At 42.6% G+C, this 20322-nt stretch overlaps 1 protein-coding gene and 1 long non-coding RNA gene across 11 annotated transcripts in view; one reads left to right on the top strand and one right to left on the bottom strand.

Annotated features, from left to right (window-relative positions):
• CACNB2 (calcium voltage-gated channel auxiliary subunit beta 2) overlaps positions 1 to 20322 on the bottom strand; it is a 397329-nt gene that overhangs the window by 91391 nt on the left and 285616 nt on the right. The gene's annotated exons all lie outside the window — the stretch shown is intronic.
• The window catches only part of LOC116527133, a 16275-nt gene continuing 5353 nt past the window's right edge, over positions 9401 to 20322 (top strand). Inside the window, exons 1-2 of the long non-coding RNA XR_004258403.1 lie at positions 9401 to 9464; positions 14400 to 14407. This is a non-coding gene — a long non-coding RNA (uncharacterized LOC116527133). The remainder of the gene's footprint in view (positions 9465 to 14399; positions 14408 to 20322) is intronic.

The raw sequence follows: 20322 nt of genomic DNA on the forward strand, positions 1-20322 counted from the left end.
GACACACATTTGTTCTTAGGGAGTAAAAAAATAATCTTACTCTTTTTGAGTATAAAGCACAGATACACATACAGTACCTAAAAATTACACAGTGGAACAGACATGTCCGTGGTAGAAAATTTTATGGAGGGGGGGGATGATGATTAGGAAAAAAGTTGCCAAGAAAAGGCTCTTGAAGGGGGGTGATAATGAAAAAGGCTGAAAAACACTGGTTTTAAATGAAACATTCATGTTAATACAGCAACACAGTACAGTTCTTTATTAGGGAACCTTGAAATCTGTAGATATCATTTTCTGTGGGACACTTTCTCTTATTCCTGAGTGCCGGGGACTGCTTCTCCTGAATGTTCTTAAGGGATTGAACCCTCCTCCCATGAAAGCACCCATCACTCTATATGATAATTGTGCATTTTATCTTATCCCCCACTGTCCTGTTAACATTTCAAGAGAATAGAGACTGTCTTCATTCATTATTTATATAGTATCTATTGTGGGAAAGGAACTGGGCTTGTTCCTGGGAGTACAATCAGAAACAAGTGAAACACAAATGCAGGCCTCCCAGAACCTCCATGCTTCTTGTTGAAAAACAGATAAGTAATCAGCTGGTCATGGTGGCTCACGCCTGTAATCACAGCACTTTGGAAGGCCGAGGTGGGTGGATCACCTGAGGTCAGGAGTTCGAGACCAGCCTGGCCAACACGGTGAAACCCCGTCTCTACTAAAATACGAAAAATTAGCTGAGCACGGTGGTGCACACCTCTGGTCCCAGCTACTAGGGAAGCTAAGGCACAAGAATTGTTTGAACCTGGGAGGCTGAGGTTGCAGGGAGCCGAGATTACACCACCACACTCCAGCCTGGGCAACAGAGCAAGACTCCATCTCAAAGAAAAAAAAAAAAAGGACAAGAAATTGGTAAGTACTGGTAAACACACGCATCAAACAATCTATAAACTCTTTCATTAATGTTCTATGGAGGGAATTAACAGGGTGTAAGTGGCAGTGCTCAAGAAGAAATCACTGAGGAGGGGACAATGAGGACATAGGACGTTAAGTAGGTAGGAGGAGAGATCCCAAGCCTCATGAAGGGACAGAAAGAGCGCAAGGGAGCAGTCCTGCGGAGGTGATGGAGGGAGACAAGAGTACCTGCTAGGCAATGAGGTGGGGAATGGCAGGAAAGGACACTGCAAAGTCAGGCTGACAGGAGCTCGTTTACACACAGCCTTTAAAATGTGAGAAGGAGTTTTGATTTATCTAAGAGCACTAGACAGTCACAATAGGTTTTTAGGCAGGACAGAGACAGGATCCAATTTAAGTGTTAAGAAAATCCCTCTAGCTGCCATGGGGAGAGAAAATCAGGAAAAGCAACAGAGACAGGAGGAGACAGGTCAAAAGGCTGTTCTAATATTAATAGTTCCAGGGAGACAGGACAGGCTTGGACTAATGAGATAACGGCAGAGACGGAGAAAAGTGGATCAGCACAGATCATCTGAGCAGGGCACAGAAACAGAGGAATTGAGGATGCTTTCGGCTTGAGCAACTGGAGGGATGCTAGGACATTGGCCGAGATGAGATTTTTATCTTCATTTTATCCCTGACTTTGCTTTGTGTTGGCCTCTTCAACCAGGTCTGCTATCAAGGGTGGGATATTCTAATATCCTTCTGCTCTAAGGCGTAGTCTAGTAAGAACCTACCAGATACACTCATTAAGGAATGACTAGAGTCAGCAAAAGCAGCCAGGGTACTTTTTTTTTTTTTTAGACAGAGTCTTTCTCTGTCCCCCAGGCTGGAGTGCAATGGCACAATCTCGGCTCACTGCTGCCTCTGTCTCCCGAGTTCAAGTGATTATCCTGCCTCAGCCTCCCGAGTAGCTGGGATTACAGGCACCCGCCACCATGCCTGGCTAATTTTTTGTATTTTTAGTAGAGACAGGGTTTTACCATGTTGGCCAGGATGGTCTCGATCTCCTGACCTCGTGATCTGCCTATCTCGGCCTCCCAAAGTGCTGGCATTACAGGTGTGAGCTACCACATCCAGCTTTTTTTTTTTTTTTGAGACAGATTCTTGGTCTGTCTCCAAGGCTGGAATGCCGTGGCACAATCTGGGCTCACTGCAGCCTCTACCCCCTGGGTTCAAGCAATTCTCCTGCCTCAGCCTCCTGAGTAGCTAGGATTATAGATACGTACCACCACGCCTGGCTAATTTTTGTATTTTTAGTAGAGACGGAGTTTCACCATATTGCTCAGACTGCTCTCAAACTCCTGACCTCATGATCTACCCGTCTTGGCCTCCCCAAATGCTAGAATTACAGATGTGTCACCACCACGCCTGACCAGGAACCATTTTTGGTGAACAGGAATATAGAAATCATCCTAGGTAGAGAACTTCTGTTTATAGGGCCAACCTTGCCCGGTGTGTTGGCGTGAACCTGTAGTCCTACCTACTCAGGTGGCCAAGGTGGGAGGATGACTTGAGCATAGGAGTTTGAGGCTACAGGGAGCTATGAATGTAATACTGCACTCCAGCCTGAGTAAGAGAGCATGATGCTGACTCTAGAATATTAAATTTAAATTTAAAACGGTCAACCTTGATCACCTTTATTTTTGCAAAGATTAATGGAAGATAGTCTTTTGATGTGATATTAGCTAGATAATTTTTTTAAAAATGTGCTACGGTTCTACTTACTATTATTGAGAAAGGGTATTGCTCTATCACCCAGACTGGAACACAGTGGTGCCATCATGACTTACTGCAGCCTCAGCCTCCTGGGCTTAAGCAGTCCTCCTGCCTCAGCCTCCTAAGTAGCTGGGACTGCAGGCATGCTCCACAATGTGGGCCCATTCTTTTTTTTTTTTTTTTTTTTGGTAAGGACATGGTCTCACTTTGTTGCCCAAGCTGATCTCGAGCATTTGTGCTCAGGCAATCCTCCTGCTCCGTCTCCCAAAGTGTTGGGATTAAAGATGTGCACCACTGTGCCCAGTTGTATTTTTATTTTATCATGACTTGTTCTGAAAGACCACTTACTAATTTACTAAGATAGGAATAATTCATTAAGATACCAACTTTTTATAGGAGATGGAATTAGGGCACTGAGAAAAGACAGGTATATGGGTGTGGGAGGGGAATACGGCCAGATGGGAGGTTGGGTCACTCACCTCTTTTACCCTTGACAACCTGAATTTATACAGCTGTTAGGTGCTGAACTGAAGACCACAAAAGATTATGAAGACGACTTACCGGCATCATAAATAGAGTCCTCTCTAGATGTAAGCTATGACATTAGCACCTAGCATTCTGTTCAACAGATGTGTGCCTTCAAAGTTAAATGCAATGAAAATGTGGGTCTCACTAGCATGTCAATATCTGTAGTGGTAATAATGGACTATATGGTCAATGAGTCTCAGGTGTACCCCAGAGCTCTGACACAGGAGAATATGTGGGTGTGGGGAACTGCAGAGCAAAAAGTACTTGCAGGTGAGAAGTTCCCTCTTCTGTGGTAGAGGAGTAAGAAAGAAAATGATCAAACATCCTCTGTAGGGGAAAAATGTGTTTATTGGAAAAACAGTCCTAAAACCATTGAGTTTCTTAATACATACCAAACCAGAAAAACTTCACATTGAACAAGTTCTGCCACAATCTAGTTTAGAACAGTGCTAAAGTGACATGGCAGATGAGACGTGTCTTCGTGACAGAAACCCTCTATCCATGACTGCAATGAACAAACTTTGAAAACAGAGCAGGGGGCAGGTGGGAGGTGGGAGCACGTGGATCTACCTGGTCCAGGAACCCAAGACCCATACTATGCTTTTAAACTTCTTCAAATTGCAGCTGGGTATTTATAAGATTAAACTACCCAGATGGCTCTGCTTTATTTTGGATCTCTTCATTAAGTAGTTACTTTTCTCACATCAGTAGGCTGAGAAACATGGAGAAATGCAAGAACCACTGAGGAAATGCTCAGATGTTTCCAATTCTCACCATCCTTCAAGTCCCAGCTCTACACTAATTTCTCCCCAAGATCTGCTCAAAGATGCAAGCAATCTAGTTCTGACTTGGACAGATTTTTGTCACATGGATAGGTAAGATGACAAAATTTGCCAGTGATTCCCCAATTACATGTTATCCTAGCTACTGAAGTATGTCCCAAGTCATGTGTTCAAGTATTGGTAGCGATTCTTTTCATAAAAAAGCAAACGGGGCTGTGTGTGGTGGCTCATGTCCATAATCCTAGCACTTTGGGAGGTTGAGGCAGGTGGATCACTTGAGGTCAGGAGTTCAAGACCAGCCTGGCCAAGATCGTGAACCCCGCCTCTACTAAAAATACAAAAAAAAAAAAAAAATTAGCTGGCATGGTGGTGCACGCCTGTAATTCCAGCTACTCAGGAGGCTGAGGGCAGGATGATCGCTTGAACCCACAAGGCCAAGGTGGAGGTTGCAGTGAGCCAAGATGGCACCACTGCACTCCAGCCTGAGTGACAGAGTGAGACTCTATCTCAAAAAAAGGCAGCAAACTGGAGCTGGTGATGGTCATTTTTTACATAGTTTTGCCCCCTCTCCCTTACTTGACAATGCTTTCTGAAGCAGCAGTGAGAAGGAACACCCAGCTCTGGGGGTTTCCTTACCGCCCACATCCTCTCTGCTTTCAACTACAACCATGTGTGAGCCCCCACTTTACACTGTTTCAATATTATTCACCACGTGCTTTTCTTATTCTTCAATAATTACTAAAAGCACCGGCTTTTAGGTGATCAGGTACAACACATACAAGATATTTAGCAAGAAAATGAGAAAACTGCTTTTGCTAAAGGATGCTTTTAGCCCTATGTAATGCATGCCTGTAAGCACAGAACGGCAGTGTTTTCCTCAACTCAAACCCCGTAATTTAGTAAATATGCACTTTCATTTTTTAAAAGGCAGACAGAAAGAAAGAGAAATACGGTACATAGGTATTTTACGTACCATTTATGCCTTAAGCTTGTTGGAACTGTACATTAACCGGATAGTTTTGGGCTTTACAGACTGATTTGGAGAATGCTATAGACCCAAGGGACATACAGAAGAAATAGCAAAACTTTTCCGATGAAGAGATTTGGTGCCATTGAGCCTGATGAAGTGCTGTCTTTCTACCTCTCGCCGCCGGCCCTGGTCTTCCACGCTGGTGAGAATGGGCTCCTTCCTGGGCTCTGAGCCAGCCTGCCTCCTCCTACCTCTTGTTCTCAACACTGGTCCTGATATGTGACCCTGCTGAGGTCCCCTTCTCTCCTATACTGGCCTGCATCCGCAATCAAACAGGGCCCCTCGGGGAACAATCCCATAACAGGCAGTGAAGTCCCTAGGACGTACTGTGGCTTCCTTTAACCCGGCTAAAGGAAGTGGGAAGTCCGAGGTGCCAATGGGGACAGGGAGATTCTGTCACGTTCCCATAGAATGCTCAGATTCAGTTCCTGAATGGAACTGAAATGGGAATAATAGCAGCAATCCCATAGGGTCCTTGTGAGGATTTTAAAAAGTGGGTTTATAGAAAGCACTACGTAAGTATCTTTGGTTCTTATCAATCCGACCCCCTGACTCTGCCTTGGCTTAAAGAGAAATTTAGCTTCATCAATAGCAAGTTCCTCCCGACTTGCTGCCGTGGAGGCAGAACTTGCATTCTCTGTATGTTTTGTTTCTGTTTTTATTTTTGGGGGGACGGAGTTTTGCTCTTGCTGCCCAGGCTGGAGTACAATGGCGAGATCTCAGTTTACTGCAACCTCTGCCTCCCAGATTCAAGCGATTCTCCTGCCTCAGCCTCCCGAGTAGCTAGAATTGCAGACCACCACGCCTGACGAATTTTTTGTATTTTTAGTAGAGATGGGGTTTCTCCATGTTGGTCAGGCTGGTCTCGAACTCCTAACTTTCGGTGATCTGCCCACCTCGGCTTCCCAAAGTGCTGGGATTACAGGCGTGAGCCACCACACCTGGCCCTCTGTTTTTAATGTAAGGAGTTTGGTAGGGGCTTTGCTGCCCCTAACAGTATTTCCAGACCACAGGACATGAGCTATCTCCATAAGGTCCATTTTTTCACTTATAGACACCTCCCTGGATGGTTTCAGCACTGGACTCACAGTGTCATCTCTACCTGTCCATCTTGTCACAATTTCACAATCTACAGTGACAATTTTCGAGACTCTTGTACATAATTCACCAATTCTAGTGACTATCATTGCTGTTCTAACCCTACTTCAAAATGTTGTATATTTTTATTCATCCTTTCTTTTTTCATTTCTGGTCATCTCCTGAAAAAGATGTGCCTTTTCTCTCTCCCAAGGCACACCTTGGCCTGCAACCTACATTCTACGTTTTTCACTTTTCTGAGGTGGAGGCTCTCACATTGTGACTCCCAGGTCAACTGCATCAGCATTGCCTTGGAACTTGTTAGAAAGGCCAGTTCTTAGGATGCACCCAGTTTCTGCTGAACAGAAACCAGAAACTCTGGGGCTGAGGTCAAGAAGTCTGCAATTTAACAAGTCCTGCAGGGATTCTGATGCAGACTACCTTTTTTTCCCTTCCTTTCTCTCTTTTTTTCTTTCTCTTTCTTTCTCTCTCTCTCTTTCCCCTCCCTCCCATTCTTCCTTCCCTTTTCTCCCTTTCCTTCCTTCTTTTCTTCCCTCTCCCTCTCTTCCTCTCTCTCTCTCTCTTTCTTTTCGTTCTCTTGTTCTCTCTTGTCTCCCAGGCTGCAAAGCAATGACATAATCTTGGCTTACTGCGACGTCCACCTCCCAGGTTCAAGCGATTCTCCTGCCTCAGTGTGCTCCTGAGTAGCTTGCATTACAGGCACCCACCATCACGCCCAGCTAATTTTTGTATTTTTAGTAGAGACGGGGTTTCACTGTGTTGGCCAGGCCGGTCTCAAACTCCTGACCTCAGGTGATTCACCTGCCTTGACCTCCCAAAGTGCTGGGATTACAGATGTAAGCCACTGCACCCGGCCTAGGCTAACATTTAAGAATCACCTAGCGTTCCAGGGAATTTAGTAGTAGGTCCGGGCACAGTGGCTCACACCTACAATCCCAGTACTTTGGGAGGCTGAGGTGGGAGGATCTCTTGAGCCCAAGAGTTTGAGGCTACAGTGAGCTGTGACTGCACCACTCTGCTCTAGCCTGGCAACAGAGCAAGAACCCATCTCTATTAAAAAACAAAAAGAAAGTATCTTTCCCTCTCATTATCCCTTCTTTTCTGCTTCTTTTCTTCTACTTAAGCATGTTCAATTTGCCCATGCCCTTAAAAAAGAAAACAAATAAACAAACAAACAAACAAAAAACCATAGCTCTTGGGTTTGGAGGCAAAGAGTTCCCTGTGTTGAGTAAAATGTAAAGATTAAAAAAAAGAAATCGGAACCTTTTCCTCCTCTAAACTGTCATGAAATCTCTCTTTTCTATTATTAACAATGCTCTAGCCAGGGATGGGAAGGACCTCCTATTCATGCTTTTTCCAAAGTCACTCCAAGATTCCTTAAATTGGGCTTCAGCACCTGCCATGCTCTAGTAAAACGATTCTTTCCAAAGCCAGTGATAATGCCTTATTAAAGCTCCTCCACACCTCTGTCTCTTTGCAGCATTTGCCATTGCTGAGCACTCCCTGACTCTGCAGAGTCCTATTCTAGTTTGCTGAAAAAGCAAGATCCTAATTCTCCTTCTGCCTGACTACTTTTTCTTAGCCTTTGCCAGTTCTCTCTCTCACAGGCATTTCCCAACATTCTCTCATTCGCTCCACTCAATTCTCTCTTCCCTATTATTTCACCTTTATGAATTCCGTGATCACCCCCAGGTGATAACTCCAGATTAATCTTGCTCTCCAAACCTCTCGTCTTAGCTACACTTCCACAAAATATGCAACTTTCTCAATGCTTCCAAATACATGGTCTGTGGTACCTCAAATATAACACATTTTGACACCAAGATAAGGTGACGTTAACTTATCTGCAGTCCAAATCATATTCTAATGTCAACTTCCCAGTTTTTATAAATCATATCAGTATCCTCCAAATGTAGTACACTGTGTCTCAAAATAGTGTTTCAGAAAATCCCAGATCCTTTAGACATTTACTTATCAACTTTTTTTTTTTTTTTTTTTTTTTTTTTCTGAGACAGAGCCTTGTAGATGTCACCCTGGCTGGAGTACAATGGCACATTCACAGCCTCGCTGCAGCCTCAACCTTCTGGGCTTATGCAATCCTCCTACCTCAGCCTCCCAAGTAGTTAGGACCACAGGCACACACCATCACACCTGTCTAATTTTTTATTTTTTTAAGAGACGGGTTCTCACTGTGTTGCCCAAGATGGTCTTAAACTCATCGGTTCAAGTGATCCTCCTGCCCTGGCCTCCCGAACTGCTGGGATTACATGCATAAGCCAGTGTGCCTGGCTTATTTATTTTTTTAAAAAGGGGTTTCTGCTGTTATGCTCAGCAAACTAACACAAGAACAGAAAACCAAACACCGTACGTTCTCACTCACAGGTGGGAGTTGAGCAATGAGAACTCATGGCCACAGGGAGGGGAACATCACACACTGAAGCCTGTTGAGGGGTGGCGGGTGGGGAAAGGGAGAGCATCAGGAGAAACACCTAACGTAGATGATAGGTTGATGGATGCAACAAACCACCATGGGACATGTATACCTGTGTAGCAAACCTGCACATTCTGTACATCTACCCCAGAACTTAAAGTATAATAAAATTAAAAAAAAAAAGAAAAAAAGAGGTTTCTGCAGACAAATAAGCATGGGAAATGAGACAACATCTTCTTCTTGGAGTCTCACAGTGCATATAAGCATATTATAGGCTCCAAAAAGTCTTATACAGAAAAACAGTGCATGCAATTTTAAGGTGACTTGAGCCAAGTCTCAGTTTCACTTCTGATGCTAAGTAATGTCATGGAAACATCCACTGAAACACATTAGAAAGCACTCTATCTCCCATGTCCTCTCATCTCCAGCTATGTGTCCAGCCTCGCTGATGTTTTTCCTTGCGGAGTTCTCGTTTCCAGCCTTACGCTCACCTCCCCATGTCAGGCCCCTGCTGCTTACTGCCCAAGTATTGCAACTGACCCCCTCACTTTAATCCAGCCTAATTAGTTTCAAGACAGATTAGTTTGCTTAAAATTCAGCTCCAGTGATTTCATCTTCTGGTTCAAAACCTTCACTCAATGAAAGAAAATAGGCCAATCATACAGAAAACACCACTCGAGGTCCTTTCCCACCCAGAGTGCCATCCCTTTCCTTCCCTCCATCCTCCTGTACCACGTGTTTCATCTGAAAGGACCCCTGGTCCTTAAACTTCCTTCCATCTGTGCTCTGGCTCTAGCTGCTTCTTGACTTCCTCATGGAAAGCCCTCCTCAGGCATCCCAGCTTCTCCAAGTCTTCTCTATTCTCTGAAGCTCAGCTATAACCCCACCACTTCTTTCCTTTTTGAGATGGAGCTTCACTCTTGTCACCAGGATGGAGTGAGTACAATCTCAGCTCAGTGCAACCCCTACCACTGGGTTCCAGTGATTCTCCTGCCTCAGCCTCCTGAGGAGCTGGGATGACAGGCACGTGCCACCATGCCTGGCTAATTTTTGTATTTTGGGGAGAGACAGGGTTTCACTGTGTTGGCCAAGCTGGTCTTGAACTCCTGGCCTCAGGTGATCTGCCCACTTCAGCCTCCCAAAGTGCTCAGATTACAGGTATGAATCACTGCCCCCAGCCGAACCCCACCGCTTCTCCAGAGCTTCCTGGTGCCCCTGTCATAAATTATCCTTGCTCCCTTTGCCATCCCAGGGAATTGTATTCACTGCACTTGTTACATCTGGCCTTCCATTTTCAGAATGAGGCATCAAGAGGACACAGACAGTCTCTCATTCATATTTATCTCCCCAGCTGTACTGAATGCAACATCTTGTTCAGAGAGCTCTAGAAGTAACCTGGATAATGAGTAACAATCACATTACTTATCTAGGAAATGTCCTGTACATAGGAAAGGAAACACATGCTTTTCAATTCAGAACCAATGACCTTGGAAACTCTGTTGCCAAAATATGACCAGTACATGTGCAACAGAAAAGAAAATTCTCCACATTCTTCCTTAAAGTGCGAGCCTCTTTTAATACTAAGTGCTGTAATTTTGTTACACTGATGCTCTGTTGGTAACGACAAACACCATAGTTCAAGATAAACTATGAGACACAGTAATTTGTACCAGTTCTCAGGGTGCCAGCTGCAAGAAAATGTCCCCTTTTGTTCCTGAGAGGAATCGCATATGTTCAAATTCCCCAAAAATCTTTAATAATGAACTGAAAAATAACAGAATAATGTTAGCACGCCAGGTATTACCCAAAATACCATGGGCAGAAGTAAAACACCTATCTCACTGTATTAGACACTTACGGTAAAGAAAAACTCGGACAAATTCAATTCATATAATAAATGAGCAACAAACACTGGGTAAAAACAAAATTAAAAGCTTGGAATTACTAGTTCAACAAAATGGTTTTTAATCTTTCCAGAAAACAAACAGTAAAACCACAGAAACTTAGCACAACTGTTAGAGAAAGTCCAAAAAAGTCTTTTCTGCTTCTCATGATATCATTTACTCTGTTCTCTCAATTTACAATTCTAAATGCCAGGATCTTTCACTAATACTCAAAGCAGTGTGTTGCTTTATTGTGTCTATGAAATGGAAGGGGAGAAGGATGCTAGCTAGCAGTGGCTGAATTCTCATAGCAATCTTTGTCAAGCAGTTATTATTTTATGAATTACTTACAAATTATAGCAATCTGGACTAGCACAGGAGAGTGGATGAAGTGAACTCACTCTGGTTCTAAACACCTCTGGTACTAAATACATGGGATCCCATCCCGCTTACTTTTTTCCCAGCCGTGAAACCTTGCACAAGTGACTTCATACTCTTCCCACTGCCCCGGCCACAAAACTTGGGTACTAACAGTTTCTATTTTTCTTTGCAGTTATTGCAAGTATTAGATGAGTTATTATCTGTGAAGGGCTTAGAATAATGCTTGGCAATGGTAAGCTCTTTATATAAATATTTGTTAAATAAACAGAAAATATAGTCAGTTCAGTAACTTGCTGAAGGACACACAGTGAAATAAGTGATAGAAGTGGAATGTTAACCCAGATCTTTCTTGCTCTTTACATGCTGCTGTCCTCAGTGGAAAGACTGACACCTTCTCTCTGCATCCTCTCGTGGTGGAAAGGATGAGGGAGCTCTCTGGGGCACCTTCTCTAAGGGCACTAATGCCATTCCTGAGGGCTCCACCCTCATGGCCTGATCACCTCTGTAAGGCACCCCATCCAAAAACCATCACCTTGGGCATTAGGATTTCAACATGTGAATTCTGGGGACACAAATATTTAGACCATAGCAGATGGGATTGTGAAAGGCAGTGGGAGTGATGAAAAGGGACCGTTTTCCAGGGTCTGGTCTAAGAAAGGGCATGGCTGGGCATGCTGGCTCACGCCTGTAATCCCAGCAATTTAGGAGGCCAAGCTGGGCAGATTGCTTGAGTTCAGGCATTCAAGACCAGCCTGACCAACATGGTGAAACCTTGTCTCTATCAAAAATACAAAAATTAGCTGGGTGTGGTGGCGGGTGCCTGTAACCCCATTTACTTGGGAGGCTGATGCAGGATACTAACAGTTTCTATTTTTTGCGACCTTTTGAACCCAGGAGACAGAGGTTGTGGTGAGCCGAGATTGCAGGATTGCACTCCAGCCTGGGGGGCAACAAGAGTGAAACTCCATCTCAAAAAAAAAAAAAAAAGAAGAAGAAGAAGAGCCAGATTCAAAGCAGGTGTGTCCACTACAAGAAACAAGACCCTTTCTACTTCCTCCTGTCTTGGTATGTTCACCTCATTCAGGGGACTAGCTTTCTAGCTTTTCAATCACAGAAGGTTCTGGAAGGAATTATGAGCAGAGCTGGAACGTACATAGAAAATAAAAGCAGGGATATTAATTACCTTGGTTGTATATGTACACAACACACGTGTATAACAAAACATCACACTGAGGCTGGGTGCAATGCTTCATGCTTCCAATCCCAACACTCTGGGAGGACGAAGCAGGTGAACCATTTGAGCCCAGGAGTTCGAGACCAGCCTGGCCAACGTGGTGAAACCAACCCTGTCTCTACTAAAACTATAACAATTAGTTGGGTGTGGTGACACATGCCTGTAGTGCCAGTTACTTGGGAGGCTGAAGTGGGAGGATAGCTTGAACCCAGGAGGTCAAGGCCAAAGGCACTGTCATTGTGCTACTGCATTCCAGCCTGGGCCAGAATGAGATCTGGTTTTTATAAGAAAAAGGTAATAACAAAAATCCCACAAAACCACACACATTATATATCATAACATAATATATTTGTCAATTATACCTCAGTCAAGCTGGGGGAAAAAGATAAAAGGAAATTTTATAATGACGAAAAGAAAAAGATGAAAAGTAAAATTGCTAGGAGCCAGCAAAAGTTGATGAAAAGCAAGCCCTTTCAAGGAAGCCGTAGTGTTCAGTTTCTGGATGGTTACTGAGCTGGAGTGAGGACTGAGTTAAATCACAGCCCTGACTACTGGCCACCTGGTGCATTTCCCGCTTCCACACTGGCTCCCAACCCCACAGCCTTTCCCCCACAAAGCAACTGGCGCTTTTCTTTTATGAGGGCTCTTAAGATGTAAAGTTTATTTCAAATCATGCCACTCTTGCTCAGCACCTTCCGTCAGGTGTTCGAACATTCACGGCATAGCTCCAAGGCTTCCCCTGGCCTGCAGCTCTGGCCTGCAAGTCCTTGTGTGACCTCTGGCCTGCCTCCCTTTCTCCTTTCTCTGTACTCAGACACACTGGGCCCTGGGATCTTCCTAGAATGCGTTCAGAGCTTTGCCTTTATGGTTTCCACTGCCTGAAATACTCTATCTCCAAATATCCACATGGACACATTCTCACTCCATTCATATATTTGATCGAATGTCACCTTCACAGAAGCTTTTTCTGGCGGGGACAGGGTCTTGCTCTATCACCCAGGCTGGAGTGCAGTGGCACAATTACGGCTCACTGCAACCTCTGAGTGATCCTGCTAGGGGCTTCGTCTTGTTTACTCTGTTTCTGGCGGCTGGGAGATTACTGGCACACAGTAGGCAGAAGGGAGGGAGGGAGGATGGATGGGCAAACCTGGATTTTAGCCAAGTATCAGATGAGCTTTCTTATTCTTGTATAGAAGCTATTAGAAGCTGAATGACCAAATAGTTAAGCTGATTTACAACTGCACAAGCAACCAAACTTCAAAGATCCCAATTTACAGCATGATAATCTGAAGAGCTACTTAGAGCATGATTTCAAAGGTGAGAGAGGAAGGTGGGGAAATTAATGTCTCCAGAGGAAAGCAATTCAGAATGGCTGGGGAAGGTTTCAAATTATACCTTGAAGGGGAGCAGAATAGGTCATCCCCAAAATATGTGACTTTGCCATAAGGATTGTTTTGAACTGAAGGCGACTGAGAATCTACAAATGCAGGAAAAATTCTCTGCCATCCCCTCATCTGCCTAAAACCAGGACTCAAATTTTCCCTTGTAAAATTCCCCTCTGCTGTACCAGGAACAGAAAACTTGAGTCTTCCTGCTGGAGATGGTGAGTTGGCATGGAGATGAGATGCAGAAACACACCTTACTAAAATAACCCTCATCTTCCATTAGCTTTCCCATATACTTCCTAGTCACCTTCCTGCAACTCAGCAGCCCATAAAATGCACCCTTTTCTTTGTTAAAAATGGTAAATGAGCCCCCAATCCTCCCACTTCGAGCTTCACTCCTTTTCTGTCAACTCCTGTGCATGTAAAATATTAACAAAATTGCATGTCTTGTATCCTGTGAGATGTGTCTTTTGTAAGTTTAATTCACTGGCCTTAAACACTATACCTAAGAGGGTAGAGAAGTTGTTTTCTCCACAGTGACCTTCACTTTACCACCAATTCACGTGCCGGCCTACGCCATTCTATTCCGTGCCTTGCCAGATCACAAGTATTTAATCTGATGTGTTCTGCTTTGGAAGAGCTATATTTATAGCACACTCACATGGGAGGAAATCAGGTAAGAGGGCATAAAAACACGTCACATGAGGACTCTGGGATTTTTAGCCCAGAGAAGAAAAAATCTGAAGAGGAAGAAGGTGATCATATACTTTATAAGGCCCAGAGAGGACAGAACTGGGATCAAAGAATTGAAGTTGTAAGGCAAAGCAAACCTTCATTCTATATAAATCCGAACGCTCTAACAGAACTGTTAACAGAGGGCACAGGCTGCCAGCCAAGAGGAGAAGAAATGGCCTTTTTGGGAAGATGTGGTGTGGGAGAACAGATGGATAACTGGCTTGGATCACTACTGGCAGCACGCAGGGTAAACACAAGCAGAGCACAGGTGGTGTGGGTCCTCGGGCTGTAGCTACCACCCATTGGCTGTGGGCTCTTCACTGCCAATCAACAATTTTGGGCATCAGTTCACTCCATCACAGCAAAAATGGATTAAATCAGTGGTTGGCCAACCCAGTTCCTCAGAGCCCAGGGTTCAGAGCAAATGGCACGGGAATGCTTCAGCAGTGGTTGCAGATAAAAATCCAACTGGGCCACGTAGCTGAATATCCCCCAATTCAGGGCCATTCCCCCGAGTTTTAATACATTTCCAGTTATAATAAGTTTCCAATCATGTTAAATACATGTCCATGTTCTTTCTATGTCAATTTGCCTCGATTATAAAAAGTCTTTTAAAAAATCTAGTCATACATAATTTTCTATGACTCTAAAGTTTTGAGGTGACTGCTGTATATGCCCAAATAGAAGGAAGGTGCTGCCACATTTTACAAAGAATATCTTGTGGCCAACTCTTAGTACTGTCAAAGATGGTCAAACACTGGGGCAGAGATTCTAAATGCTTACTAACTCCATTTTCTTCCTTGAATACAGACAGCTACATTTCTAGCCTTCCTTGCAGTTAGGTGGACCCAGGTGATCAAATTTTGGCCAGTGAAATGTGTGGGGAATGATGTCTGCCATTTTCCAGCCTGGCAAAAAAAGGACCTGTGTGGTCTTCCCAAGTTTTCTCTCTTCTCTGGCGACAGTATATATACAATACATGTAACATACAAAATATGTGTTAACCAACTTTTTACTATATTGGTAAAGCTTGGGTTCAAAAATATGCTATTAAGTTCTTGAGGAGTCCAAAGTTACACACGGATTTTGGCTGCATAGGGGTTCCATGCCCATAATCTCTCATCGTTCAGTGGCCAATCCCATCTTGCTGTGATGGAGTTATTAACTCTCACGTTAATATAGAAAAAATAAACATGCACTAACTTAGAAGGATCCCTCTCTCCAAATCTTTATTCATATTTAATTTTTAAAAATCTGAAAACTTCTCACCTGTCTTGTGCATATCAGTAGAGATACTTGGCCACCTAACCCCTTTCTAATGTAAATTTCCGTTCAATTAATTGGAAACAGTTTTTGTTTTGAATGTTTGAGTTTATCATGGCATCCAGTATTTATAATAGTGACATTACGTCTCCAGAAATAAGTGTTAAATCTCTATTTAAACATTTAAGTCAAATGTATCAGGTGATTTATGTAAACACAGCAAAATATTGATTGAGATCACTGAGCCCATGTATCTCCAGCAAGCAGCACGCTGTTGTTCAAAATAAAGTAATTGAACATGTCCTCCTCATACCAAGGGAGAGCTTGTAAGGTTTCAAATTTAAGGTGACTCTCTCTTTTCTGAAGAATACTTCTGAGAGGAAAAAAGCCTCATCTTGTATTCAGGCATATGTGGCAATCTTTGGCAAATTTTTATTTCTGAACATTTATTTTTGCATATTCTCTAAGTGCATATGGAAAAAATAAACATGATTTATTTTTGTTCAGTTGTATAAGCTCATTTGGCTTTGGCATTTACATGGAATGGGAACCCAGTAACATTTTGTATGTATAAAAACCTTTGATTATTTTTTCAGGTGCTTTTAAGTTTTAAAAAAATACCAAATATGCTTGGCAAGCAACGGTACTTCTGACTACAAAGCCACATGCAAGTCAAATAAAAGTAATTCACACATACCTTTTCAAGGGCCAATTTTTACCAACAAGCCCTATTCTCATTTTTATCTATTGGTGGAGGACAGGGGCGATAAATGTGGCAATGATTACGGGAAAAGGAAACAGCATTGTTCTGATGGATTAGTTTTTGTTTTTTTGCTGTTGTTCTCTGCTTTGTTCCCCATGAATAGATTACCCGAGAAGGTTCAAGCTTCTATGTTCTTGCCAAAGTTGCTGGGTTAGCAAAGTATACTTGAAATGCCTTCTAAGATTTTGTTCAAAGTTGAAATTAAACAGAAGCGTCTAAACTTCTCTACCAAAGAGGGTAAAAACTCTTACTGGCAAACCAATCATTAATGACCATATATTTTAAATTAATTAATTTGCTATTTGTGAGCTATGGCACTGGCTTAAGATTTTCAAGGTAATAGCTAACAACTTCCATCTTTTAAAACATTTCTCACAGAAGGTGGAATATTCATTTTTATGCTGAAGGTCTCCTTTTGTTAAACTTATCAATTCTCTAAAAATGATCTAAAAGCATTCCAGAGTTTTATAGTATTTAAAGTTATCATACTTCCAAGGGCTCATTTATGCAAAACTGCTAGTATTCTGGGCTCACAGATGCTATGAGCCCTCCAAAGAGGATCAGAATTGGTCCAGCTTTGTGTAGATCTTAATAGTTTTGATGAGTGATTGCACATATAGGCAAACACAATAGGTGCTGGAAACCTATGCTTGTATTCCCAGCACTTTGGGAGGCCGAGGTGGGTGGATCCCTTGAGCCTGGGAGTTTGAGACCAGTCTGGGCAACATGGCAAAACCCCATCTCTACAAAAAAAAAAATACAAAAGTTGGCTGGATGTGGTAGCATGTGCCAACAGTCTCAGCTACTCGGGAGGCTGAGGAGGGAGAATTGCTTGAACCTGGGAGATCAAGGCCACCCCACTGCACCTGAGCCTGGTGACAGAATGAGACTCTATCTCAAAAAAGATATGTGAGGGAAAGAAATCAAAGATTTATTTGGTAGTTATTTTATGATCTTATTACTGTCAACAACTGAGGCAAAGAAGTGATCATTGGAAAGGAGCAGGGAGTTGTTTCCAGAATAGCAAAGACCATACTCTCAGAAATTTTCCTGTTCACATAGATGCCACCTATTGTCAAATCAGGTGGATTTTCACAGTTTCATGGTTTTTTTTTTTTTTTTTTTTTGTTGTTGTTGTTGTTTTTTTAGACAGAGTTTTGCTCTTGTTGCCCAGGCTGGAGTGCAATGGCGAGATCTTGGCTCACAGCAACCTCCGCCTCCCAGGTTCAAGCAATTCCCGTCTCAGCCTCCCAAGTAGCTGGGACTACAGGTGAATACCACCATGCCCAGCTATTTTTTATGTATTTTTAGTAGAGATGGGGTTTCACCATGTTGGCCAGGGTAATCTCAATCTCTTGACCTCATGATCCACCCGCCTTGGCCTCCCAAAGTGCTGGGATTATAGGTGTGAGCCACCACGCCCAGCCATTTTCATGGTTTTTAAATGAAATGTGTTGGATTGTCTATTGTCAACTCTGCACTATGCCTCCGCAGGCCTCATCCTTTCCCATCTATCAAAGAGCATGAATTCCTACGGATGATATTTTCAGAGCCTTTGTTAACAGGGTCTCAGGTTGGACTCCTCAGTGAGAGGCACTTGTGTGACATGCGGAAGTCAGGGGAGAAGCCAGATTATTGCTCCACCATCAGCAGAAGCCATCCCTGGGGGCTACAGCAGACTAGAGACTTTCCAGTTCCATTAGACCAGCCGTTCTCAAAGTGTGACTCAGGAACCCATAGAAGCTCTAGGGACCATTTTCAGGATTCCACAAGGTCAAAACTATAATCTTAATGGCACTAAGACATTATCTGCCTTTTAATACTCTCCTCTCATGATGGTAGAGTGGACTTTTTTCAAACACTATGTGACCTATGATGACTTTATCACTCTGATGGCTGAGGGAATGCCTGCTTGTAAATTCTCATGATTTAAATTTTTCTGTTTTAATTTCTAATGCAAAAAATACCAACAGGCATAACCTATATAAACAAAAGCTCTTTGAGGTATTCAATAATTTTTAAGGGCCAGGCACAGTAAGTAGCTCATGTCTGTAATCCCAGCCAAAGTGGGTGGGTCGCTTGAGCCCAGAAGGTCAAGACCAGCCTGGGCAACCTAGCAAGACCCTATCTCTATAAAGAATATAGTAATAATAATCATATTAATTTTTAAGAATGTAAAGTGGTCATGAGATTAAAACATTTGGGAAACACTATTCTGGATTGTACCCTGGAAATCACCCACCAAATGCTTTAGGTAGCTGCAGTTATCAGTGCTGACTTTTAGTAATTCTGGCAACTTCTTGATTCCCCAAATGCCACCAGCAGCCCTGAGAACCGGCAGCTTTCTCTGACTTTATTCCTTCAGTCCTTTTAGATTTTGTAGATCTAAATTCCCTATGTTAAATCACTTTATTTCGGAAATATTTGAAGTGGTTTTTGTCTTCCTGACTAAACCACGAACAGAGTTCAATACAAAATACTATAAATTTGTTTTTCAGACATCTTCAAAATCACACCATATGAGAAATCTCTTCTGCACTCCTACGATGAATTAGACAAGCCTATCCTCAAACCATTTTCTTCAAGTTCATGGCCAAAATGCTCAATGTTCTATGTTTTAAAATGGTTTCTCTGTCTAAAACATGCCATATGCTTTTCAGAGAAAGCTCAAAATTAACTGGTAAAGCTCTATATACAACTCCACTAAAGCTCTTGCTGAAATGGACAGGAATACTGCAGTACAGTGCCTTCTAACAGAAACGTGTTCCAAGAATTCCAAGCCATTAAAACAACAAAAAAACCCAAACCTCTGATTTAAGACAATAGTTTTGATGGTAGAAAAAAGAATTAGGGGACAGATAGTTTCAAATTTGCTATAACATGTTTACCATTCCCTGTAAGTATTTACATAATTCTTAACATTATTTTTGTAATGTAGTTACAAGTTACAGATTGAACTCCCTGTTCTACGCTTTCCTCCTTCTCAACACTGTACTTGACTAGCTTAAGAAAAAAATATAATTATAAACCCTAAATATCACTCACAGGCCCATCATTTCACTGTATCTAGTATTTGCATGAGAAAGGGCTTTTCTTTCCCAAGACCAGCTATCACCATCACAGACAGGTTCTCAGACCTTCTTAACACTCTATAGTAAGCCAAAGCCACTGATACAAAGCTTCTGAGTTGCAGAAACATCAGCTATTTTTCCAAAGTGCTTGGTCTTGGAACATACAACGGTACAATCCAGAGAGGTCTGTGCAGTGCAGAACTGAATGCTTCATCCATCACCTGGTCTCCCCTAAAATTGAATTTTGAGAAAAGCTATAAAGTAGCTTGGCTTTATAAAAGAGAAATTGGTTCTTTGTGGTCACTGATCCAGTTATATTAAACTGCTTGCCATTTCCTCCCTGCCCTTGGGAATATCCCAGTCCCCTTGCATGAAATATTTTATCTTGATCATCTTGCTGTATCTACCTGCAGGTGGCTATGACATACTGCCTTGTACCTAGTAGGATCTCAAATAAATATGTATCAATATATGCATGTATATATATATATTTATTTTAATGGATAAATAATATTATCTAAACAGTTACTTTCTAATAAGGTCAAAATATGTAAGCACAGACAAATGAAGCTGAAAGGGAAGAGATGTCTGGGCAGTCACAAAAGACAGCTGGCACCAGTCACCTCTCTCTCATCTCAAAGGTGTTAAAATATTTATTTTGGCTGTATTTCCTGTTGCTTTGAAATATAACACCAATGAATTTCTTTTTCCCAGAGATTTTTTTTTTTTTTTTTTTTTTTTTTTTAGACAGGGCTGACTGTTGCCCTGGCTGGAGTGCAATCGCACAGTCTCAGCTCACTGCAGCCTCTGCATCTTGGCTTAAGCCACCTTCCCACTTCAGCCTCCCAAGTAGCTGGGGCTACAGGAGCATCCCACCACGCTGGGCTAATTTTGTATTCCTTTTTTTGTGGAAACAGGGTTTTACCATGTTGCCCAGGCTGGTCTGGAAATCCTGAGCTCAGGCAATCTGCTCGCCTTGGCCTCCCAAAGTGCTGGGATTACAAGTGTAAGCCACCAGACCTGGTCTCTCCTAGGGAGTATTGGAATTTTTTTTTTTTTTTTTTT

This window comes from Sapajus apella, unplaced genomic scaffold (assembly GCF_009761245.1).
Source record: "Sapajus apella isolate SASKATOON/1434 unplaced genomic scaffold, GSC_monkey_1.0 scaffold53, whole genome shotgun sequence".
In the NCBI taxonomy this organism is placed as follows: domain Eukaryota; kingdom Metazoa; phylum Chordata; class Mammalia; order Primates; family Cebidae; genus Sapajus; species Sapajus apella.